Here is a 27809-nt window from a genome sequence, read left to right as displayed (position 1 = left end):
AAACAGTCAACTAAAAATAAAAACACCAACTACAATTAAGATGACCAAAAAAAATATCTAAATATTATTTACACAATAGTAACACAAAAATGTCAATCAGGCCACGTTACCTCAAGGAATTCAAGAGAAAAAAAATGTTACAATTATTAAGTGTATCTACAACACAGTGTGTTGTGTAAATAAATTGATTCAGGGATCAACATGATATGGTTCAAGAAAATTCCAATGCAATTTGAATGCAAACGAGGGGGTGGGAATGATAGTGTTCAGAGTCCCAAATTAAAAAAAAAAATTAACTCAATCAGTGAACTTAGCTGCAACCATCAAGAACTGGAATTATTATGCAGGGATGTGGAGAATCTGGAGGACACGTGTAGGAGGAACCAACATGGAAGCCGTCTGATGAAAGATATGGAGGTAGTGGAGATCCTGATCAGGTAGATCCGCCAATGAGCTGAAGACAGGCCGTAAGCGAGACAGAAGAAGATGATATAGGGTACAATGACATCAGATAGGATGAAGCATCTCACACCAGCACAGGATTCGATGACAAAGTAGATATAACTGGGCAGGCCACTAGCGATGGACGTTCCAAGAAAAAGAAGAGGGCAGAGGTAGTGCAGGTATGAAGGATGTCAGAGAAACTGGTAAAGGAAGCGTGCAGGCATCCACAAAGCAATGTAGAAACTTGTATCCAGTCGAAGGACAGCATGAACACATCATGTAGAGTCTTCGTGTACAAACAGCATACACATTGGCTAAACAAAGCACAGGTCAGGAAGATGAAGACATCTCAGGACAAGGCGACATCGAGTCATCATGTAAGTGATGCTCCAAGCCAAGGCAGCAAGTAACAAACTATCAGCGAAGTGAAATTGTAAGTCCGAGCGGTTGCGATGGCCACTAGTTTAAACCGCTGCTACCACTGTAAGAGTGCTGGTTTTATGGTGTTGTTGATAAAAGGATAAGAGACTATAAAGCTGGGAAGTGTACATAGGGTTTTGGATTGGACTGGTCGTATATTTAGACAGTATCATTGGGGCAGGAAATGGGGATAAATTCTTAACTTGGTCAATCAAGAGACACTTATAAATTACATGAGGTTTGTTCTGTTTTAAGGTATAAACTCCCTATTTCTCCATCTTACAGTGATAACAATTCAATTTATGTAAACAACACATAAGAATCGAAAAAACGATTGGATTTTTTACGGGCTGAGCTTCCTGCGACACAACTGTCTTTCCCAGGGGTCCAGGTACAAAATTCGATGACATAACAATTCAACTACATACAAAACACTGATTTTAAAATATAACACCATTCACGACCCATCAATGAAAACATTTCGAAAGTGAACAATTCAGTTATCGGTTACATACCTCTCCCCGTGCACCTCCTACCCCGTTCCATACCTTTTATCAAAACTTACAATTGATATCGATATGCAAGTACTCTCTAAAAAAAAATCGAGTGAAAATATTCACTCTTGAAGGAGTGAATACAAAAAAAGAGTGAATTTAGAGTGAAATTGGAGTGAATTTTGAAATGTTCATTTTCACTCGTTTTAGAGTGACGTCAGGGATCACTCCAAAATCTTCGAATGATCCCTGAAGTCACTCCAAAATGAGTGAAAATGAACATTTTCACTCACAATTCACTCCAATTTCACTCCAAATTCACTCTTTTTTTTGTATTCACTCTTTTAAGAGTGAATATTTTCACTCAACTTTTTTTAGAGAGTAATGAAATATACCAGAGAAGAATAAGAGAAAAAGATTCAGATATAAATCACTCCATTCGGAAATAAAGATGACTTTCAATGATATCCTCAACCTTTATGATGTTAAATACTTTCGGTGAAACTTATATCTACGAGTATATTGATAAGGAAGGGTGCAAAAGGTATATAGTGCGGAATATACCACTTGCATAAAGATTATATGCAGGCAATTGCAAATAACATTTCCTCGGTTGAGTCGAATAGATTAGTTCGAGTATGCCTTAACATGTTTGATTGTTCTTTGGTCATCCATTTACACTTTGGTTACTTTTGATGACCCAGAAAAAGGACGCCCCGTCATCGTACATGCAGCTCCTGCCCTAGAAATATGTCGCACAGTCATAATGACTAGCTAAATCAACGATTCAAAACGAAGTTAAGAAAAAAAACCGCACACACACGCACACACACAATAAAGATACGAAATTTAAAATGGGAGGAAAGCTTTTCAATTCTTTTGAGGCGTTACATTGATAAATAAAAAAAAAATTCTACGTATAAAATGCATAAACATAAACTGTTCTTGGTACACGTTGGTGTCTTTTGCTCACTGGAACACCCCCAAAACGCAGTCAATGCCGTATCATTGTTCCTCAAACAATGGCGGTTGTGCACTGAACGTGAGTGGTCAGGCAAGAAATGACGTCACTAACACTTACTTCGTGTGCTACGAACCGTTCAGCTGAGCACAGGAAAATCGGCAGCTCCCGGGCCAGGCAAAGAGTACATTAGCTCAGACGATCATTTTGTGGCGCGCCGTCAGTGCACGAGTCGCACGCTCACTCTCGCTATCTTTTATTGTCAGCTGAGTCGATTTCTTTTTCCCTTTTCTTTAATGCGTTTTTGCTGTATTCCAAAGGAATAATTGGCGGACACGTCATTTATAACACCGCTTATCTCAAGAATCCCCGAGTCTTCACAAGGACTCTACTCTGTAGATAATCCTGGCTCAAAATCTTGATTGAGATATAGGAGGAAGAATCAAAGGGAAGCGATCATAACTTTCACTGACTCAATTGACACTGTGTTCAGTACTAGTGAGTCGAGAAACAACAATAAAATGTATGGACTTGGCATTCTCATCACCGCTTGCCTTTTCGGCATGGCCACAGCTCATGTTCGGCTAACATTTCCACCTGCCCGGACTTTTGCTTTTGATTTTCTGGATAATGTACGTACACAGGGACCCTGCGGAATGGAGTCAAGTAAGTACAAAAGACGAAAACACCACTTGTTTAGCACAACGGTGGCGTATTTCAATTCGAACAGCAGCAAACATCGTCTATCATTCAAACGTAACAAAATACCTTTACGCAAGTACCGTCGTCTGCTTGGTTAAGCAGCAAAAACGAATAACAACCGGTGTCGGACCATACTATAGGTTTACCGAAACTATAGAGAGTAAACTGAAATAAAGGTCTCAAGAGATCTCTAGTAGACTGGAAAAGGGTATGCATGAGATAACCTACAGAGGGAAAGTGTGTACATAAAATATACTAGAGCTGTTGTAGTTCGTTGGAATGATGTCTCGGGAAACTGGATAGAAATAATCTCACCCTTCACCATTCTGAAAGTCATAATAATGCCAAAGATAAAATTGGACGATACAACGATGTAATGGTCCTGATTTGATGATGATGATGATGATGATGATGATGATGATGATGATGTACATTCTATAGCGCAATTTGTCTGGAAAGGACGTTCAAATGGGCCCGCCGTCCCCACAATCATACTTGTATATCGTAAATTGTTAAACTACAAAGTTGACGGAAAAGATAGGTCTTCAGTTCAGATTCTTTTACGTTTCACGCGGCACATTATATAGGGCGATGAAGGTTAATATTGTTGTCATTATCTAAGCTCGTCAGTAGCTTCTTCAGAGTGCGTGTATTTCTAGGGTGGGAGTTCAAGCCAAGACCAAGAGACCCACTTTTTAAAACTTCTTTAGTTGCTCGAGTTGTAAGGCTAGATACTTACTTGGAACGCGTGTGAAACAGCATGAAAAAGTGCCACCCGCAACTATTAAAATATATGTGTTAGTCTATACACACAAACGATCGCTTGTACAAAACAGGAGTCATCATTTGCCGCTCTGGTCACTATTGGAATAATAATATGTGTTAGTCAACATACATGTCATTTCATATTGTACACTTAGAGTCTGTTAATAACAAACGCGCAAAAATCAAATAAACAAACAAACAGAGCAGATAACTGTAACCGCCTTACCTTGGTGATGGCTGCACACAGAAAAAAAAAATAACCAGGAATGTGATCCTTCTGCTAGTTTGTGATAATGTTTATTCGGTCTAGGGCAATTACCCGGACCCTTCCCCTGATTCTTACCCTAATCCTAACCCTAATCCTAACCCTAACCCAAACACCATCTCTGTACCCTAATCCTAACCCTATAACCTTAATCTTTACTCTAACCAAATCACTAACCAGTATCCAGCCGGGGGGGGGGGGGGGGGTAATTGCGCTGATACGTATTCCAAAGAATGTTGCAAGGCAAGACTCCCTGTACATGACCTATCTTAAGAATTATAACCAAGTTGACAGATGCAATTTGTAGCACTCTTTCTCATGTCTCCGGTTTGTACAGATTCATCCAGTCGTGGAGAGGCAAACTTAACAAAAACGTCAACGAGACAATGGTTGTGAGCACTCGCTGTCTATTGATTTTTACGTCGTTTTGCCCAAAAATATACACAAATAAATGGGAAACGAACCGAATCACTCAAGGTTGAACCATTTCCCAGAGATCGTCTGATGACAACTGTTTATTGTGTTTCAGCGCAGGGTTCAATAATCATACGCAAAAGATAATTACCAAGAGCAATAGGGTTCTCTTGATTTTGATTTTGAGTCTTGTTTAGGGCGGGAAGTGATGGTAACATATATCGTTTCGTGTTTTTCCGTGCACCATGGGCAATATATTCGTATTTAGGTACTACATTAGATATCACAGAGCACATTACTATTCTTGATCCTCGCAGTGCCACATGGCGAACTTACAAAGGTTTCCTGAGAATGCATTCGTGTATACCTGCAGTGGACACCTTTTTTTTTCGGTTGATTTGTTTTGCTTCGTTCTTGCATACGCAACTTACCGGTATTTGGAATGATGGATGCGTTCGTTTACCCCCAAAAAAGTAGGATAAGAAATAATGATGTATGCTTGTTACATGACAAAGAGACTTTATTCTTGCTGGTAGAATCCATGATCTGCGTCATCAATCTCTATATATACGAGTACATCATAAACATAATCGCATATGTTATCATGACACAATGTTATGTTTACAAGTCCAATGCCTGTATATTATACTATTGATTAATTTCTAAACCTGCTTGAAAACCTCTCCTCCCTCACATTGTTCATCTAAACAACACAAAGGCCTTCTGCTTTGTTCTATCGTCAAATTGTTTTTAAAGGTAGAACAGGCGAAAAAAAAAGCAGAACATCACCCAATGACTCACATTTCACGCTTCAAAATGCCACTTGGCACCCAGAGCACAGGAGGTGTACGGAATATCAAAGTGGACCCACGCCCTCAACACCATCCTACGTCAGTCGATACACAGGCCCTCCGAGATCAATACTTATGCCACGAGCCGATTACAACTACCCATTGTATTGATTATTGGACATTACTTTCTGCAACTGCACTGATAGTGTAACCTGTGTATTTTTCCTCGCCATGTACTGCAGAACGTACTGTACAATGAGCAACGTGTAATCATGGAGCCCTGCTATGGTACCATAGAAAATTTGTTGCACCTACAATAACCGCGAATGAGATAGGTGGAATAATCACTTGGAAAACAGCGGACAAAAAAAATTACCGGTGACGATCATAATATAACAGAAAAAAGGGAAAAGAAAGGAAAGAAACCAACAAAAGGCAATGAAAACACAAAGGAAGAAGATCTGAAAAACAGGAGATATAAATATGAAATAATTATTGAGTCTAGTTCTTTCGTTGTCATGAATTTATTTGAACATGCTAAATTAAAAATCGTAAAGTGAGCAGATAATTAAATTACAGGATAAAATATTTTGACTAGTATAGATCAGTGCAGAATATCACAATGATTATTGTGCTCTGAAAGCAAACGAAGTGCTTGCATTTAGTGTAATGCTAACAACTGGACACACAAGCACTTATCTATCTACACGTGTTATTATCTATCTGCATTATGGATATATGCAAAGTATGATAATTATTCATGACCCCAAATTGATTTTCGGCGGTTGATTAATGGTTGCATAAGAGTCAGTTGAAAGAAATCAAATCAAAATATGGTTTGCATCTCCACAAACACTACAAAAGATGGCACCTCGGACCCGACGAGTTCGCTTTTTACATACATGGCATACACTGGCATAGATGCTTAAATTTTCTCCAGTAACTATTACGGGCTCCGCCTTTTCGTGGAAGGCCGACGCGTTTTAACGTATGCATTGCCGAATTATTAAAGAACACACCACCTATTGTCCTCTCTCTCTCTCTCTCTCTCTCTCTCTCTCTCTCTCTCTCTCTCACAGTTAGTACCAGTGATGAACAACAACGCCCTGTCTGATTTGTGGCGAAAGAATTAGTAGAATCCTTCACGTAGCAACTGCATCACACCGATATACACAATGCAGGCTTTTAGTTGCCATGACAACCCATCTAGATATGTATGGCGGTTGTTCGGAGCAGTGTTCATCGACACGAAATGAGAAAACGACAATTGGTTACGTTGATAACACTCATGAATATACGCATTTGTAGGTTTGTTGTTGTTTTTTTTCTTGTAGAAGTATGCTACATAACAGGCCTGATCGAATTATGCTGGATACAACTGTATGACTGTTTGTAATGGTGCTAAGTATAGCTACAGTGATGATGACAATGACGATAATAATTGCTACTGCTTCTGCTACTACTACTACTACTACTACTACTACTAATAATAATAATAATAATAATAATAATAATAATAATAATAATAATGATAATAATAATAATGACAATAATAATGATAATAATAATAGTAATAATAATAATAATTTAAAATCATAATGATCATGATAATTTATTAAGCCTCTTCAACCCAGAAGGCACAGCTTTTCCTGACTTCCCTGCCAATAGATTTCAGATACTTTGACTGGGTCAAACAGTCAAAGAAAATATTGTTACAAATAAAGACAGAATAAACTGACCAGAAAGAATATAAATTATTAGTGGAAAAGTGAGCAAAGAAAATGGGATTCCATCGGGATTCGAACCCGAGACCTCCGGATTGCTAGACCGGTGCTCTACCGACTGAGCTATAGAAAGCCCTAGTGCAGTGTTCGTCCCAGAAACCCTTAATTCTCAATGCTCGGGTGGTCAGAAGCTATAGCAGTGTGTTTGTGTGTGACACACACGCACACACTTGAACCTGGCATAAACCCGAAGGATAATTCAACTTGGGGATAAATGCGAGGGATCACCGAAGTGATGCAGCTTTTTGAGTTTGTAACAAATAAAGACAGAATAAACTGACCAGAAAGAATATAAATTATTAGTGGAAAAGTGAGCAAAGAAAATGGGATTCCATCGGGATTCGAACCCGAGACCTCCGGATTGCTAGACCGGTGCTCTACCGACTGAGCTATAGAAAGCCCTAGTGCAGTGTTCGTCCCAGAAACCCTTAATTCTCAATGCTCGGGTGGTCAGAAGCTATAGCAGTGTGTTTGTGTGTGACACACACGCACACACTTGAACCTGGCATAAACCCGAAGGATAATTCAACTTGGGGATAAATGCGAGGGATCACCGAAGTGATGCAGCTTTTTGAGTTTGTAACAAATAAAGACAGAATAAACTGACCAGAAAGAATATAAATTATTAGTGGAAAAGTGAGCAAAGAAAATGGGATTCCATCGGGATTCGAAAATATTGTTGGTACATTTCGGTGTCGAAGGATGTAGGTAGCTGGGCAGGATTCGAACCCAAGAACTCCCGTTTCTGAGTTGAGAGCATTTTCTACCACACCACTGGGCTTCTTATGGAGGGAAATATGGTGCTCTAATAGTCCGAGATCGTTTATGTTTATCTTGTTATTTTTTCATTAATCTGTCTTATTTGATTTCAAGAGATTGATATATCCACTGAGATACAGCATGATCAGACGCATGTGTTCCATTTAGATGTCTTAATTTTTTTTTTTCGTTGGGATTTTGTTTTGCAATTGCGAGTTTGAACGCGTCAATCCCTCCACCCCCCCAAAAAAAAACAACAACAACAACAACAAAAACAACAACAACAACAACACACACACAAGTGTAGACCTAATATATTGAAAATGATTAGGTCTTATTTATCCAGGGTAGTCTCTTCAGTGTTTCCACAGACTGCTCTCTCTTCCACCTCCCTGATCAGGGGACCCTGTATTTATTATGACCCTAGCGTTGCCAGGGAACTATTTATACACCTGGGTCGAGAGGGACATGGTGAGTAAAAAAATCTTGTCCAAGGACGTGAGCACTGGACGGAAATCGAACTCCTGTCTTCCGACTGAGTCGGAGTCGGGAGTCGTATATCCACTATGCCACAGCGCCGCCCATCTGTTTGATGGATAATGTCCACTCAATGGTATATATACATTATAGGTGATATTATTATGGAGACTAGTATATCTCCATATCTTCACACATTAACTGCAGCTGCTATTTGATGTTTAAGGTAATGATATAATGTGACTTCACGGCACTTTAATTGCTATCTCCTGTTCCTACAGGTCCCAGTGGACCAGTGACAACTTTCGCTCCAGGGGATGTATTCAATGTTACGTGGCATCTGGCCTATTCTCATGTGGTAAGCATAAAATATAATTATGGAGTTGTATAACTTTCATTAGCATTCTTTTTACATTGAAGAAAGAAATCTAAATTGGAACATTCGTTTGGTTGTCTACCAACAACATGACCAAGAAACATCTTGTTGACTTAAAGGGGATGGCTAGTAACTGATCAGTGGGAATCAGTGGGAATGCTGGATGATGATCGTTCAATCCTTGTGGGATTCATTTAAGAGTACATTATAATCATATCTATTGTTGTGTGACAATTATTTGCTTCAGAATGGTCTCATATTCAAGTAATGTGCAGTTTAAAGTTTCCAGGTTAGCGTGCCTGTACAGTGACAGGGCCTTATAACTACACATTACTTGAATATGAGACCATTCCGAGGCAAATGATTTTCACACAACAATAGTTATAATCATGTACTCTTAAATGAATCCCACAAGGATTGGAACAATCATCCCCCAGCATTCCCACTGATTCCCACTGATCAGGTACTAGCCATCCCCTTTAAATTTACTCTTCTTATCAAATTCAATTTAATCAGCACAACATAGATATTCCCTTCAGGGTCATATTGTTTTGTGTACTTATATCAAAGTATTCCTTCAATATTCATATCGAATTATGATCAAGAAAATGTATCTAAAGAGACTGAAACCTATACAGCGTATTAAAAAAAAAATATCTAGCAGCTCTCTCATACACGAGACCTCCATTTTATGTCCTATCCGAAGGACAGAGTGTTTTGCCTCTTGCTATAGAGGGGACCCTATGATTACACACAAAATTACTTAGTGAGACTTGGGAATCGAACCCGGGTCCTTCGGATGTGAAAGCAGACGCACTATATGCCAACCGACTGACAACTCGCCGCCCTTTTATAGGCTTTTAAACTATGATATTGCCTAATGATTAATATAAAAATGTTATCATTGTTTCTTGTTGGTAGGGCGGATACCGTATCGAGATTCTTGACCGTAACGACAACGGACAAGTTCTCAACACGCTTGTTCCGGAGAATATGCCGAACGAATACGTCAACGAAAACGACACCACGTGAGTACACAGAAACAGTCATAAACAGTAAAAGGAGTTCTTCAATGAAATGATGCTTTCTTCTTTAATAGACGCTCAATCACCTTTTCTCCATTTTAGTACTTCTGTACCCCTTTCATCCTATCATTTTTTCTTCCTCAACTTTTTTCTTTTCATTAGAATGATTAATAATATTCTTGCCATTTGTTAGCATGAATATGAGTGAAAAATAATAAACAGTTTAGATAAAATGAAATTTAGATTGACAAGGAAAAGTTGCGGATGGAATTTTATCCCAGCGTAAAATGTTTTCCTCTACGTTGATGTTATGGCAATGTAGATGACAAAGTAAATGCCGCCTTTCATGAAATCATATCACATGCATACACACATGGTGTCTCTCTCTCCGCCACCCTAACTGTATGAATTTCAGTCTATTTAGCTTTATTTCTTTTTGTGGTCTGACTCCCTCTTTCTCCCCCTTCTCTCTGTCTCTTTGTCTCGCCTTGTGCTCACAAGACACAATAAGATACTTCGAAATATTGCCAACACAGGAACTATGACTTGCGATACGTTACTGTCGTGAACTTTACAAATTTGGTCAAATTTCACGCTCTTTGACAAGAACAAAGATGATCCTGTGCCATAAATCACATTGTTGTATAGAGTTTCCGAACTCTGCCCCATTCTTTTTGTTTGTTTGCTTTTCGAACGGTGTCATTCAGATTTAGGTGGCCTGACAGTTCCCTGCACAAAGGCGCCAAAAGCATCAATGCTGCCGTGTGACAATCTAGCATATTATTTCATTGTTATTACATGCCGTCAATCCCTCGTTTGAGGCGAGTCCCCAACTGAGGTATACCCAAAGTGGGGTGCGTATATTTGTCGTTTGGGAGTTGGGAGTCGAAGTACTTGTTCATTGCAAATAAACTTTCTGCTCAGGCGTGACAAACCTGGAGGCCAAGCCAGGGTTTGATGACTCCAGCAGCTGTGGTATTACGTAAGAGCATGATAAGGATATCTGCCTGTGGCAGACCATTCAAGGTGAACTCAATTTTCTCTATCCTTTTTAAAGTTTTCAATTTTATATTCTATTGAGAAATTCTATGGTCATCCATTTTACATTTCAAACGAAAAAAATTGACCCGTAAATAACGAAAATACAGGAATAAGAAGGAGAGCATTGCCAGTTTGCCGGTGCTATTTGGCAGTGAGTTACAACGGGGAGGTGAGACTACTCCCTGGTTACAATCAGCCTGCTGACTGGATCGTTGAGAAAGCAGCTGTCTATTACGTAAGAGCATGATAAGGATATCTGCCTGTGGCAGACCATTCAAAGTGAACTCAATTTTCTCTATCCTTTCTAAAGTTTTCAATTTTATATTCTATTGAGAAATTCTATGGTCATCCATTTTACATTTCGAACGAAAAAAATTGACCCCTAAATAACGAAAATACAGGAATAAGAAGGAGAGCATTGCCAGTTTGCCGGTGCTGACAATGTGCTATTTGGCAGTGAGTTACAACGGGGAGGTGAGACTACCTCCCTGGTTACAATCAGCCTGCTGACTGGATCATTGAGAAAGAGAGAGAGGGGGAGAGAGAGAGAGAGAGAGAGGGAGAGCGAGGGGGAGAGAGGGAGGGAGAGGGGGGAGAGATGGGGGAGGGAGAAGGGGAGAGCAAAATGGAATGACAATAGTTCCGGTCACTACAGTACAGGCATGCTCTGTCTGCATACGCTGAATGTCTACACTCACACACACACACGTACACACACACACGCACCATGGAGCTACATGGCCCATGCCAAAACCAAAACAATCTCCTCCTCTCGCGGTGCACCCCCCCCCCCCCCTCCTGTGGAGCTGTGGCGATGACTGATGCTTAGATTAGGCCAGGGTCAAGAAACAGGTGTTTTATATCTTTGACTTTAAGTCATTGATTGCCAAGATATGCACTGGCATTATTTACTGGGGTGTAGCCTCTTCAAACGAGAGATTTGCGTCATGATAAAAGGCCGTATTCTGCGCTGTCATAATATGGGAAAAACGCATCTTTTTATTTTTTATTTTTAGGGACGCGGTTATAGTTCGCGTAGTGGTCACGGCCATACACCATGATAGCAACAAGTAGTACGCGAAGGACGCAATGACCCGTTAATCTCTCATCAGAGTTTGAACTATTCACCTATATATCACGGATCTAAAACGGATTGTATCTGCTCACTATCATAAATATTGCCTTCAGTTGGATTCGGAATATCTCAACGCCAGCCTTACAATGCTATGAGACAATCCTAAAAATACAAGAAGGTACACTGTGTCAGTGAATGGTATCTTCATATATACCAATTAAACGGTAGGGATAAGAGAGGGAAACGAAATGTTCACCATTCGGACCATCACGGTGCAATCCTTATTTCTTAGGAAGGAGTATATAGAGCGGGAGAGTGACGTACCGGGACATTATTTATCATACATCATTACATCATAATTAGATAGACATTATTTGCATGCATTTATGCAAGTGCATGAGATGTAATTCATGGAGTACTGTAAGAATATAATGCGATTGGCACAAGCCGGTTACAAACTCATGTTGAACTATAATACATATTTTCATAGCTGCCGAAACAGACCGTGTCTTCTGCACAGTTCTTTACAACCCTTTGGCTCCCACAACATCATACCTCCACCTATCATACTCAGCATTTCTCCTTCGCCAGCTCGTACAGTTTACGTCCATACACTGGTCACGTTCATTAAGAAAACTGCTCTAACAGAACATGCGTGATTACAAAATATAAAAGCAGTTGCCACATACCGTGTATGCCAACATACTATTAGGTGCTATACTCGTTACTTTATTATGTGATTTCATTATGCAAACGAAGCACGCAACGTATACGTGATAGTCACTTTGTTTTCTTATCTTTGCTCAAACAACTAGTCTCGTTACTTGTGGGTTAGTTGAAAGTCTTTTTATAGTGGATTTCCGTATGTGTCTCAGCGGGAAGGATGAGCTACTGGCTTGTTGCTCGGAAAGAATAAGCTAGCGGTAGCTCCGACACTGTATCACTTTCGGAGACGTTTTATACGTAACACTTGGCTAATTGTCTCTGTGGGCTTTGGTCCTTGGTGTATGCATCAAAATGATTTAGTTTCTCTCTCTCTCTCTATCTCTTCCTCTTCTCCCTATTTTCTGTTTCCCCCTTTTTCACACTTTTGCTTTCTTTTTTGTGTGTGGCTATTCCCGATTTCCCCAGTTCCCACACTCTTTGTAGTTGTAAGCTTTTCACCACCGCCTTATTTCCCCTTTCCCTCAGAGGTACCCACGTGATACAAACATAGTCTTTTGAGTAGGTACCTCCACTTTTTTTTTTTCGCAGAGTGTATATAGAGTGTATGTTTCTTTCTTCTTCTTCTTTTTTTTTGTACTGATCATGTAGACATGAACATGTTGTTATCCCTGGCTGGGCGGATTCTCAACGACTCGCATGTCAGAGCTATCATATATATTTTTTTGTACATTCTGTTGAAAAAAAAAGTGAAAATAAAGTTTACATTTGAATTTGAATTGGCAAATCTACAACGTACGCAAAGATGAGTAAATCACTTTGGATTATAATGCCCACATTCTGACATATCATGTCATATTCATAATGTGGAATACCTTGCACCAGCACCCGTATCTATAGTCAGTCAAGATGGTGTATCGGTAGGTATATAAGACCCTATAGAGTTTGATTCTAGCTGTTTTGTTGTTAAACTTTTTGAGAACGCCCTCGTGAAGTGAAAATAACTGAATAACGAATGATTTGAAATTTGGCAGCATATTGCAGTCAAACCTGCTTATAGCGACCACCAAAGGGAGACGAAAAGGTGGCTGTTATAGACAAGTGGACGCTAAGACAGGTTTGACTGCATGCTGATACACCAAATCTTCTTGACATGAAACAAGATAGAGAAATACAGTGAAACTGTTTGAAAATGTTGAGAAAACGATACTGATAGTTCACAGATTTTTTACTTTCATCCTCTTCTTCGCCCCCTTTCATTCTGTCTCTCATTTTATTTTTTATTTCATTTCATTTTATTTCATTTCCGACGAAAGTATACAATATGACATTAGCATATATAAACAAAGTAAGGTACAATGGTACTTTTGCATATTCAAATGAGATTTAAATGCACGTCATGAATTATTTTGTTTACAATTCTTCCTAATGTTAACCCCCTAGCGCCCAACACCAGGAGGTTATGATCCCCAGCGGGCTGGCGGAGGGACCTTACACCCTTCGTCTTATCCGGCAAGCGGCTGAGTGGGTTACTTTCAATGCGTCCATCCCGTATCTATTCTGGAGCTGCGCCGATATCAACGTCACAGGTATGCGCTTCGCGTAAAACACAAAATAATTTTACAGAGGGGTTTGTTCCCTGATATGCTTGATGTCATTTAATTGTGTTGATGTTACTGCTGCAGTTCGGTTCGGTTCTATACTTGTACCTAGTACTCTTAACTTTCTGTTATTTTTCTACTACTGCTACTACTACTTCTGCGGGTATAACTTTTACTATTATTACTACATCTCTTGGTATATACTGTTTCTAGTATAAATTCTATTTCTGTTCTTGCTGTTTGCTATAACAAAACTCTATAACAATACTATTGTTATTTCTACTACATGTAGGCCTACTACTGTTATTACTGCTAGTGCTACTAGGCCTATGAATACTTCTATTATCACCACATGTTTATTAATACTTTCTGAGAATTAAAGATCTTAAAGTATGACATAACTCGGTTTCAAGCCTGAATACAGCAATATATTCCTTTATATAAGGAAATTTATGTGTCAATTTTCTATGCTCCTTGTAGTTTAATTGCCACTGTCAGAGCGCATTTGGCTGACGACACTCTATCTTTCATGCTTATGTACTCATCTGTAGCTGGCGCCACGTGCAATGGCGGTACCTGCTCGAACCGCGGGGCGTGCGGCCAGGACGGGATGTGTGACTGCGACGACCTGGCGGACGGGGAATTCTGCCAGTACCTAGGTAAGTTTATCGGCGAAGTCCTTATATCCAAGTTCAATTTGGATTTCTATTATAAGGAGTGGAAAATCAAACAGTCAGAATGACAGAGATTTCGTTATTATATACCCGATCTACGGGAGTTTCAAGATTCACGTATTTTCATAAAGAGGTGAAAATCGTCTCAACCAAATATTATGCAAATTTGACGAGGAGACTATAATATCACCGCAAATGACTTTTCTATTAGTGTGTAAACGAAAATCACCAGTTTTGTTTTGTTTGTTTGTCTGTTGTTGTTATGTGTGTATGTGTATGCGTTTGTGAGTGTACGTGTGTGTGTGTGCGTTTGTGATTCTGTGTGTGTGTGTGTGTGTGTGTGTGTGTGTGTGTGTGTGTGTGTGGTTTAGGGGTATTGTGAACTTACGTAGTATAGCTAGTACAACCCCTTCCCCTTTAAAATCGTCAATGTTTTGGTTACTAAAAAAACAAAACACAACAATGACGATTCAATGCGAAGGATGCAAGATCATGTAATGTATGTCAATATAAAGACACAAATATAAACTAAAACAAATAAACACACTCGTATGTACACGATCAATCTATCTAGTATAGTGAAGTGGGTAAACGTATAGTTCATTGTTTACGTCAATAATTGATAACTTAATCTTTAATTTTTAGCACAATGACGCAACAACGAAGTGATACAGAGCATTTATATTTGCCTGATATCGTTCTAAAAATGAAAGCGAACTGGCTTTATAAGGAGGTAGCAGGTAAAAAGACAGCTTTTTGTGTTTCCATCAGATGTACAGAAACAAACGATTATTTGAAATATATATAAAGAAACCAACGATGAAAATGTCATGTGTATACAGGGAAGAAAATGAGTAGGTGAATGAACACTGATGAAGTAGAACACTCGAAATTCCTTAGATTGAAATAGATTGTAATCAGGGACCAATCCAAACGTTGGATTGAAGTTTTCAATCTAATAGAGTTAGAATTCAATCTTATTCGATTGAAACGTTCAATTCAATTTTGGATTGGTCCCTGACTACAATCTATTAGATTGACTTTCAATCCACGGAATTTAGAGAGAAGGAAGATCGAAATAAATTAAGCCATATGATCGGTATAGCAAAAATATCATTAGCAAGGACTAAAAAAAAGCGTGTCTGACTTGAAAATAAAATCACCATCTTGACAGTGATGATGGTAAGACGAGGAACAAGTGCTTTTAAAATGGCTATATTACCCTACATGTCTCTGCATATTACCCAGCAATGTACAGTATAACAAGAATATATATGTATAAAAAAACCAAAAGTAACTTGTATCCTCCGACGATAAGCTCGTACTTAACAATGTAAACAGGGATAAGGGGAAATATACAATTGCCTATGCAGAATATCCTGCAGCGTCAGTGATGTTAATTGCGGAGTATGTTATGTAACGTTGTCATGACAACATCGTGGAATTATTGGCAAATAGTCATTAGCGTTCGACTCTTCCCGTTTCCAAGTACTCCATCCTCACGCTGATGAGGGATCAATATTATGGTTTCAAGGTTTTCATCAAATCTTTCTCCCTCTCTCTCTCTCTCTCTCTCTCTCTCTCTTTCCCTCTCTCTCCCTTTCTCTCCCTCTCTCTCTCTCTCTTTCTTCCCTTCTCTCTCCCCTCCATCTCTCCCTCTCTCCCGATCGTTCTCCTCTTCTATCCTATACTGTTAGAATCCATACAAGAATGTTACATGGCATGGAAACCCTTGAGTCAAGCAATTTTGATGAGCTTCATCAGTTATTCTGTTCATGGCGAGGAGTCCATTGCTTCATAAACAAAAGTTGCGTGTGTGCGCTTGTGGGAGGCGTGTGACGACCCCCTACCCCCCCCCCCCCAAAAAAAAAAAGAAAAGAAAAAGAAATATATATATATATACCCACATATATAGATATAGATATCGATATAGATATAGATATAGATATAGATATAGATATAGATATAGGTATAGATATAGATAAAGATATGTAGATATAGATATATAGGTATAGATATATGATAGATATAGATACAGTGTACATGTGTTTGCCAAATTGGATATGGATGAGAGTGTTTGTTACGAAGTGGAAGAAGAATGAAATGGAAGTTCACTTGAATTTTGGTAGCATAGATAAGGATTATGAGTTTTTTTAGTTTGCAGATGATGCGACTATAATAATATTATGACAAGCTACAATGTGATGGGTGACGTTATTAGTCTACGTTAAGAGAGCATCTCGCGAGAATTGAAAATGAGATCCCGAGAGATAGCAGTCTCGCAGACACAAAACATGATGAACATTAAACAATGTGCAAAGTTGCGGCGGATGACGTTCACAAAAATCTAATGTCATCACATTGATGTATTTCATGGACATGCAAATTACGCTATACACAATTCCATCAAATTGTGTTCATGTACGGTATATGCCCTTGTTTACGCTTAAGATAGCTCAGCATTTACTTGAGTCAGTTGGGAAAAAAAGGAAAGAGAGGGAGAGAGAAAGAGAAGTCAGATAGGTATAGAGACGTTGATTAGTAAAATAGGAATCAGAGTAAGGACGGAGAGAGACCACGCTCTCAAATTTAATCAATGCGTGGTTGGTTGAATAGCACGACTCCTGCTCACTTGTATTTTGTTGTTTTTGAATATGAATGTGTATCTAGGTCACGGTACGTCGGGACTAGTTCACTGCGGTTTCATTATGTGGATGGCACAATGTCAACAATCGATGCATTCAATATAGAGTGAAGTGACAACGGTTTTGACCTTGCATAAGCATCTTTTGTCCATCACGTCCCCGACCTTAAAAGACCAAAACAAAACAATGCAATGCAAATATTGTTCACTCTGCATGTTATGTTATGGCGTCCCCTATTATATGTGATTAACGATAATGGCGCCTACGAAGTATACGAGCTTACATCTTTCTTACCTATGAATAAATAAGTGCTGAAATGGTTTTGGAAACTGTAAATGTAAATCGTATTTAAATCGGAAATGTAAACCGAATATCATCTAAATCACCCAGAAATTCTATATTTCACTCAATTTCTGCATTCTTTACACTTGTCATGAATTACGGTTGGAAAAGAAACTCCACCGTCGAGGGATCGTCTGTCCTGTGCAGACCACTCCCATTATTCTCCACATTACTCTGTATCGATTTCACGTTGTTTGTGTCGTTATTGTGATGTCGAGATTTTTTCCCCAAGCATTGTTCTGAACCATTTGAATGTTACGCGTAGACCCCACTTACGGATATGAGTGACTAGAACAAATTGAGAGTTGAACACGATGATTAATACGACACGAGTGAACCATTGTGTTCACATAGTGTTCGAATTTTGTCCTTATTCTAACTCTCAATGTACCAATATCCTCTCAATTTCCTCTGTAATGTCATCAGAATATAAATTTATATTCGACTCGGTTTTTTAAATGTCTTTCCACTTTCTCGTTCAGTATACATAGCTGACATCACTAAAACAATACAAAATAAGACAAAACAGCAATTCTTTCCATTTTACTATTATTGCTTTTCTTTTCTTTATTTATCGGATGTTCATTTTACATTATGCACTCTGACCAGTTAGTATGAATAATAATCATTTGCCATCGCTGAAACTCTTCCTTAGTATATTCGATTAAAAAAAAGAAATCCCCCAGTCTTCTTTAATTATTTTTCCGAAGGAACAATAGAAAAGGCTTACGCTTGGAAAAAAAAAGGCAAGTATGTTGTCAAACACAGTGAGTATAATGAGCACCTTATGATAATTAGAATGGAATTTTATCTCTGTTCTATTCTGTTTTCAGATGAATGTATGGATGAGAGTGACTGTGGTAACCATGGCATGTGCGTCGATCTGGACACCAAGACGTACCCACGTAGACAGTGCTTTTGTGAGGACGGCTACTTCGGAAAAGATTGCATGCTCGGTAAAAGCTGGCTTCAGGCTAACTCTTCGTGGCCTGTAGTTCTTTTTTTTTCCAATTCAGTTTTCAATTCATTTTCTGTTTTATTCTCCATCAAATAAAAGAAATACAAAACGAAAAGTAAATTGCATCGTATACAATAATAATCTATGGTATAACTAAGAACACCTATGCATACTTTGAACTAAAAAATAAAGTGGGTATGGTCAACAGTGGTCCACTAAAAAGCTAGACTTGTAATACATGAATCACTGAAAACATGATAAATAAAATACTATACATTACAGTATCCGTATAAACACATATTTTGAAGTACAAAAAATACCATTTCAGGCATATCTAACAGTATTCAAGTGTCAGACACTATTCGACGAGCCGTGTGTACCCAACAGAAGAATAGTGAAAACAAACAAACAAACAAACAAACTTGACCATATGACCTTGGAGAGAAAGTTTCCCTCCCACAGAGCATGCAGATGGATCAGTGAAACGCCCAATAAAAGTCCAAGTAAAAATCAACAATCATTCGAAGGTATAAAGAGTGTATAGCTTTCCCTTCAGCACCACAACACTGACGCCGAAAATAATGGTAAGAATGGTATGATTGGAGAGAATATAACGATAAGCGCCACGATTACATGCTTAATCATTTTAGTATTTGGTTGTCAGCACAGCAAAACATCCCCCCCCCCCCATCTCTTCCGTTGTAGCTTTGTGGGTAAACTCACGGCCTCGATGTCCTTGGTATACATTTTTGTCCCGATATAGGCTAATCTTTCGGAGGGGACACTTTTATACAAGCATTTCAGTGCTTTCTTTATGTTTAGACATTGCATAAACAAACAAGCAAACAATGATTGAATATTCATCAACACCTCCGACATCTTGATATCATCAGCCATTAAACGTGGTTTTGCTTGCTTCCCACGCTGTGTGTTCTGAAAAAAAAAACCAGAAAACCCGCCTGGATTCTCGGACCCGGAGAACTACGACCTCTCCAAGCATTTCCATCGCACCATCAACGACAGGTTCAAGCTCTACTACATGGTTCTAGAGGTACAACGATAAGGATGATGATTCAATTCAATTTGATTCAAATCTGTTTGTTTGTTTTTGATAGAAATATACATTGCACTTTTTTTGTTATAGATGATAGGTAAACAAAACAATGTGAAATAAACAGAGTATAATACTGTACAAGACTATTATAGTACATGTAATAATAGTTATATAATTATAGTACATGTAATTATACATTGTAATGAATATTAAGGTGATCAAAGTGAATCAAAATCATAATTATGCTGACCATCAGCGACCATAATGACGTTTGATGATGACTGTAGTGACGTTACTAATATGACAGTAATGATGATAACGAAAGTAAAGAGTAAGGCACTTTCCTTTCTCATGTTTGTCCATCCTCAAAGCAACAACCAATGGCAACGAAACTAAAAGTTTTTCTTTATCGACCATCTTATTAATAAAAATCTGATTTTACTTAAGTTGCTTTCTTTTTCCCTTCCTTTCTTATTCTTTTTTTTATTTCTCTCTTTCTTCCTTCTCTCCTTAATTTCTATCACTGATACAGGAAGAAGAGGAAATCGAAATAGCTCTGGAAGTCCAGGGGACCACGTGGGTTGGATTCGGATGGCGCCCTCTAGGTGAGAAATGAACGACTGTACAACACCATTTTTACAATGTACTGGTCTCAGTTGTAAACGAGATGGACCAAGAAGTCCGTTACCTTGTCGTTCGAAATTTGATTCTCGTACAGATATGGAAAATTCATTAAAAATGGGCAATGCCAGACTGGATATGAGTCTTAATAGATGTGGTTAATTTCGATGAATCTCTTTACAAATAACACCTTATTTACTGGCTGGACGTACACACTTTGAAAATTCTTTTGACTTGGGGGGGGGGCATTTATTTTGTTTCGACTTAGATTCAAGAAAACATGTCATTTGTGTTTGTGCGATAAAAACCTTATTCTCCCGTGAAGGACCTCTGAGCAAAGGTAGAGATGATCACTCTTTCCCCCTCCACATTATTTTAGAACGTTTGCAAAGTTTACTTAGATACAAATCAATGTCATTGGATCTTTGTCACACCTCATCATTTATTTACCTATTTGCTGATAAATTAGTTGAATAACTCCACCTTATTTTTATCTGACTTCACATCTTTCAAATTGTCTTCTTTTTTTCCCCAGACATCAACAGCACTTGCCAAAATTGGCCAGTAATTTACGCCGATGGTGGCGCTATCGGCGAGCCAGAGGCGGAAGCGGAGGCGACAGCCACGACAGCCCCTTCAATGGTAAGGCTGGATCCGACAAGATGTATGTGATAACGTACTTCAAATCCCTCGGCCCTCAAGTAAATTTCATCATCAACAACCCCTCATCAAACAAACAAATAGATAAACAAACAAATAGATAAACAAACAAATAAATAAAAAAACAAATAGATAAAAACAAACAAACAAACATCCAATTACTTATCAAATATTCTGAACGAGAAGGTCAACATTGCCAGGGCATTTTGTTAAATTCACTAAATGAACAAGGACCACGAGCTCGACATCGAAATAGGCCCACGAGCCATAAGGTCGACCAGCTCAACGCTTGGCAAATATGGCCCATGAGTCCGACACTATTGTAAAAAAAAAGGCCCACGAGAGGGACATTACATCACAGGGCTTGAAGTAAGCAGTGTCGTTCTCGTGATTCTTGTTTACCTATAGAGTCGGACTCATGGGCCTTATTTGCCTTGATTCGAGCTCGTGGGCCTTATTTGCCTAGTTTCGAGCTGGTGAGCCCTTTTTGCGTAGTGTCGAGCTCATTGGCTGTTTAACTCATGGCTTTTTTTTTCAAATGTCAATGAACTCGTTGGCCTTATGACACGCGGGTGTCGGGCTAGTGGGATGACTCCACTTACAGTATGACTTAGGATAGTTCACAGGAGGCGAGCAGGCGACTTGTTAAAACTCCATTTTTCATAATTTCAGAAGACCACGTAACTTATGAAATATGTAGAATAAAGCTCCTATTTCCTTCCCCCAACAGGTACGACGTCGCAGATCGACCGCTGCTCGTGTCGTTCGCAATACCCAGGATGATGACGACAATGATCATGAGGACGATGACCAAGCGTGGCAGTGCATTCCAGGACAAGGGCCACAGCCCGAGGGGGAACCCGAAGGGGAGCCCGAAGGACAACCCGAGGGAGGTGCCGAACCGGAGACGAACGCCGAAGGTTCGCCGGAAACTTCTCGTAAGTCCGAACATTGCTCGACTTACACAATATTTCAAATGTAGTTGAACTGAAAGAACAGCTTTGTTCGGCATCTGCATTCCTTCAAACGTCGACGCAAACCAAATTTCAAAGTTAATGGAGATAATGCGACCGACCAGGGTCATTATAATCATAACAAATTTGATAAAAATCTAAAGTTTCAAAAGGTTTCTGGAAATGAGTTGTCCTTTATCTGAGCAGTTCTCTCAAATTGTTGTTTTGGGACAAAAATTGACGTTAACGCATTGCCTATATGGGAATCTGACGGTCCGGTACGGGGTCTACGGAAATATCACGATCTCGTCAAGGGAAATGGTTTACGTTTTATTCTCATGTCTAGCAAACATGTTTGCTGTCATGTAAGTCGATGATGTTTTTGTAAACTCAAAATCGCGAGGATATTTATTTTGTTGTTGTTGCTGGTGTCATACTTTGCATTCCAGCTGAACCAGAGGGTGAACCGGAAGGGGAACCTGAAGGTGAACCGGAAGGAGAACCAGAGGGAGGTAAGTTTCATGGACTCGACTTATATCAACTTCTTTGTTTTTGTCAAACGCAAATTAACCATAACCTTGCGGAGAGATTACTCGACAAATCAGGCATGAAGCTGGTCAACGTTTGATGTTTGGTTATGATCTTCTTTTTTATTCATTCATGTAATTTCCTGTTCGTTCAAACCATTCAAGAAACAATCAAGATTAAGGATGATTTGATAATTATTCATAAATCTTTTCTTGAGCATACATAATAATGACTAATGATTCACTCTTGGAAGAAAGATAGTGATTGAAATTATATACTATTTACACGGACGTCACTAACAACCATGTAGGCTACGGACCAAATTTACGAATACACACACACACACACACCACACACACACACACACACACACACACACACACACACACACACACACACACACACACACACACACACACACACACATATTCAAATCGAAATGGGAAGCTTCCCTAAAATTTGTACATACAGGTTTTCTTGCATCAATAGATAAAATTAATGAAGATCTTCTGAAGATGTCGCAATAGGTATTACGTCGAGTGCTTTAGAATGTTCAATCTACCTACGTTTATCCGTCCTCATTGGAAGCTCATCCACCATTGACTCTTTAACCCGGAAACTGTCGGGAGTTACCTTTTGGAACAACAGCTTCATTTCTCATAAAGACTTAATCAACGATCTTAGACTATTCCCAGTTTTCTATTGCGCGCGTCACAGTGTCATTCATCTTTTGATCTGTGAATTTCCGATTCTGCTTTCAATCTGATGTAAATTTCATCATTTAACAGAAGTAGTAGCAGAAATGGTATTGGACACTTTGAGAAACAAGACGGAATATACATTCTACCAGGAATAGCCATCATGTATCGAGATCAAATACCTTGATGATGATGATGATGATGATGATGATGACGACGATGTTTATCGTTATCATTATCATTATCATTATTATTATTAGCATTATTATGATTATTACTTTTATTATCAGTGTCATAATTGTTGTAGTTATCACTATCAGTACTTCATTATCAGTATTATTTTTTCTTGCTGTCATAATCATCATTATAACCATCATTATTTATAGGGCGCCCTCTACATCCCATGGACTGCACCGACATCACCATTGGTATGGCCATCGGCAGTCACAGCAGAATACACGACTACTACACGAGGGACCGCTCGACGCCCCGGCTGGACACGTTCTACGGCGGCATGGACAGCCTCACGGCCGCCATGGGCTGGCAGGGCGACGGGGTGACCAAGATTATCTTCAGGAAGAAGTTGGCAGGTGTGGACTTTAACCCCTTCGATCTGTGCCAATGAGTCCAATATGCATAAATTCAACACACAAACCGACGGACAGTAAATTAATGTTTCGCGCAGAGGGTTAAGAGATTGCTTTTGGACATTTTCAGTACACAATTTGCAACGTGCAATAGTTGTAGTGTCCATGATAACACGTTTTTGATAGCCAGTCAGCTGTGAGGATTTCAGTGTAGAATTAGTTTGTGGTCACGAGTGCGATGGTACAATACGTTGTTCATGAGGTGGAGGATGAGATGTTGTATTCAAGGAGGCTTCACCTCATTGTATGATTAAAAAAATATCTTAGGAAATAGCAACAGCAACCACAACAGCAACAACCAAATATTGGGTCCTATTTCTGCCAAAATCTGTTGGCAGTGTAAGGTTTCTTTGGAACCTGACATTTGAGACAAAAGACTCTCATATCGGAGTTTAAAGATCACTCTATCCAGACGATCAGTGACTAGAGCAGAGAGTTGCTTATGTTACTTTAACATGGGTGATGTTTGATGCTTGATGTTTGCATTGTCTAAGTCCACTCCTTTGAACCTAGCATAGTTTAATAATGGCACTTAGTCTATTAAAGGTAGAACTGTTTTGACAAGAATAATTCACATTCTCTTGTGTTATAACGGATGAATTTTGCAATGCGTAATCCTGGTAATTGGTGGTAATAACATCCCTTCCCTGCTTAGAGTTTATCCCTGTTGGTTGCTGGTTTGGCAAGATGTATTTACCATCTCCGTAGTAACTCTGTTGGTTTTCGTCTTTTTGTCTTGACTGATCGCAATTCCTTTAATTTCATGTTGTCGACTTAAAATAAAAATAGCTGACAATGAGATGACGGACCACGCCATCCCTAACGACGGCCCCGTCTTCGCCATCTGGGCCCGGGGACAGGAGTTTGGTCGCTACATCCATGTGCCTCCCAGCGGTCTTGAGCGTTGCCAGGCAACCGACTACATGTTCTACCAGCGAGATGAGCTGAAGTACCATGGGACGGATCCAGAACAGCGAGGAACCATTCCAAATCTGGACTTCTACGGTGAGAAAATTCCTCCATAGATGGAGGCATCATACTATATTGGGTTTTTTTTTTTTCCAGGTTTAGCTTGAAATTCATTCTCTAAACCTTCTCGTGTATCCTTTCAGTATACGTACGCCTTCTTCTCTGAATCAAATAAAAAAGAAAATATTTCTTAACATGCGATATCGTCTTAAAACACCTTACATAATATGCGACATCGTCTAAAGAAATTTTACATAATATCATGCGACAATCACACCATCTGTTTGTTTGTTATGGACTTGCCTAAATGAAAATTTGCATCGATCTTCACGCAGATGTAAACGCAAAATAGAACAAATCATTCGCGGACAGATGGGACACCTACGACCTTGATGGCCTACTTAAAAACAAAAAGCATTCCTCTACAGCATAGACAGCATAAGCACCTCTCGGCTTTCTAGAAATAAACTCGGTCTAGTTCATTGAATGTAGACCCTAAGCGTGATAGTGTGTAATAACGTGAAAGTTCTCTTGCTGTTATACATTGAGTGAATTCTGCTACACAGCTAGAATAATATCAATAATTGAAAAAAGAAACACATTATTCAAATGTCCGAGAATGAAATCTGATGTAGGCCCTACAGTAAAAAAAAAAAAAAAAAAAAAAAAAGAATAAGGGTCGAAACAAGAAATTTCCGTGTGAAAGGAGACGTGAAATCAATAAAACGCGCGTATAAGCAAGTTCACTGGTTGTCTTGGAATGGATGCTGCAGTGAATGCAGTAGTATCGGAATGTATGGGATCAGTAAAAAGAAATGCGAGGATTTTGAATGGAGTAATACCATGAATGCCATGGAATACAGTACATTCAACAGTACCTAGATATAGGCAAAGTAAGTCATAATGTACTTGCACACGCAGTAGGTTATCATTTTATTTTGCTTTATTATTGTTTATGTTTCATTTTGGGAGTCGACCAGGCTCTGATTTTTTTTAGCGTCTGAATAACGAAGTCTTTTAAATATCACACTAAAAAAAAAAATAGATATAGAGCCTACTAAGTGTTGGTATAAGGAAGTTCTACTAATGGCTCACCATAAAAAGTGTCATGAAATCAATAGCTTTTGGGAAATTCTAAAAAGCCTTAACTGAGACAAAAATACTTTGAAACAACCACAGGAAAATGTAATTAATTATGATTAAATTATAATTAATTAATTATTTCATTCATTCATTAATCATTCATTCTTTCATTCACTTACTTACTTACTTACTTACTTACTTGTTAGTTTACTTATTAACCATCCTTATTTCTATTATTATTGTACTATTTCTCCCTACGATAGTTGATCCTAACGCTGTAACGCAAGACGGGCCATGCTACAACGAAGTCACCCTCCCAGACGGCTGCGAGGGCACGGCCTGCCAGTACCGCATGGAGATCCGCTACAACGAGGATGATGACACATTCACAGTCGACATGACCGTCCGCATTGCACCGGACCGCTGGACCGGCGTGGGCCTCTCGGAGACTGGTGCTATGGTTAGTCGCGTCTCACTAAAGTCGGCAACCGTTGCGGTGGTTCTCATGAAATCATTTTGATTTGTAATCGAGCTGTTTTTAATCATCTGATTTGTTTCTCACATTTGTAAGAGTCAGATTTAGGGAATCGATTGCATACTCGTCAACTGTTTTGAGATATTTGTCATACTCTTTCCTCTCCATCCGCTCTGTTGTTTTCTCTTTATATCTAACCATCTGTACATCTACGTATATCTACGTTTTTTTCTCCACATTTTTTCTGTATCTCCCTCTCCGTCTACTACACAGTCGTTTCCTTCCTTTCTATACTTGTCTATATATTTTATATTCTATATTCATCTAATCTCTCTTTCATTCTGTCTGTCTATCTATCTGACCACTTGCCTGTCTGTGATGTATCAATCTATCTATCTATCTATCTATCTATCTATCTATCTGACCACTTGCCTGTCTGTGATGTATCAATCAATCTATCTATCTATCTATCTATCTATCTATCTATCTATCTATCTATCTATCTATATCTATCTATCTATCTATCTGCCTATCTATCAGTCTATCTATCTATCTATCTATCTATCTATCTATCTATCTATCTATCTGTACCTATCTATCTATCTGCCTATCTACCCATTTATATACCTATCTATCTATCTCTCTGCCTATATACCCATCTATAATTATACCTATCTATCTATCTATCTATCTAACTATCTATCTATCTATCTATCTGTCTGTCTATCTATCTACCTACCTGCTTACCTACCTACCTATTTCCCTATCTTTCCATCTCGTTATCTTGCTTATTTATTGATGTATCATTGTATCTACCTCCCCAGATTGGAGCCGATGCCATTCTCTTCTGGTTGGAAGGAAGCACCGGAATGGTGCACGTGAAGGACTACCAGCTGAACGGAAGTCCTCCGCCCAGGTGATCGAGGACGCTACTCAGGACGATCTCACTATCAACAGCCGGTCGTACTCAACGGTCTCCTCCGCGTCTCGTTCACCCGTGCGAGGAACACGGGCAATACTGGGGTGAGAGTCGAGTAGCAACCGATTACTGCAGTTTTTACCATTTAGATTGAGAGCCAGTGAATAAGATTGTTATACAAAGTTTATGATAGACCAAGACGATAGCACTCCTTCCTCTCCCCCATAGTGGCGTTTATGCTAGGCGAAACTTTCCTCTCCATGCCTTTACCGTGCACCCATTGCATCGCTGTTAATATTTGCATAAGGCACACTCTCTGAATTCGAAACATAGATTGAAGCCTCAGAATCTTATTCTTAAGATGCTGCAGCTACCGATGTCATAACTTGCCGAACAAGACTGGATACGTGATGTTTAAACTGTCACCTTTATCTTCCTCCTTCCCCAATCACTCACCCCATTTTCTTTTCCTTCTTCCTCCTCCTGTTTCTCTTCTTGCTTCTTCTCCTCTTCTGCCTCATCTTTT

At 39.1% G+C, this 27809-nt stretch overlaps 1 pseudogene; it reads left to right on the top strand.

Annotated features, from left to right (window-relative positions):
* Positions 1 to 2840: 2840 nt before the first annotated feature.
* On the top strand, positions 2841 to 27387 carry LOC139744275 (uncharacterized; annotated as a pseudogene).
* The last annotated feature ends 422 nt before the right edge of the window (positions 27388 to 27809 follow it).

This window comes from Diadema antillarum, unplaced genomic scaffold, assembly GCF_040938485.1.
Source record: "Diadema antillarum isolate AM-2024a unplaced genomic scaffold, OU_Dant_1.0 seq00001153_RagTag, whole genome shotgun sequence".
Taxonomy (NCBI): domain Eukaryota; kingdom Metazoa; phylum Echinodermata; class Echinoidea; order Diadematoida; family Diadematidae; genus Diadema; species Diadema antillarum.
The sequence above is the reverse complement of the archived record's forward strand: the minus strand, read 5'-3'. Positions and strand labels throughout refer to the sequence as shown.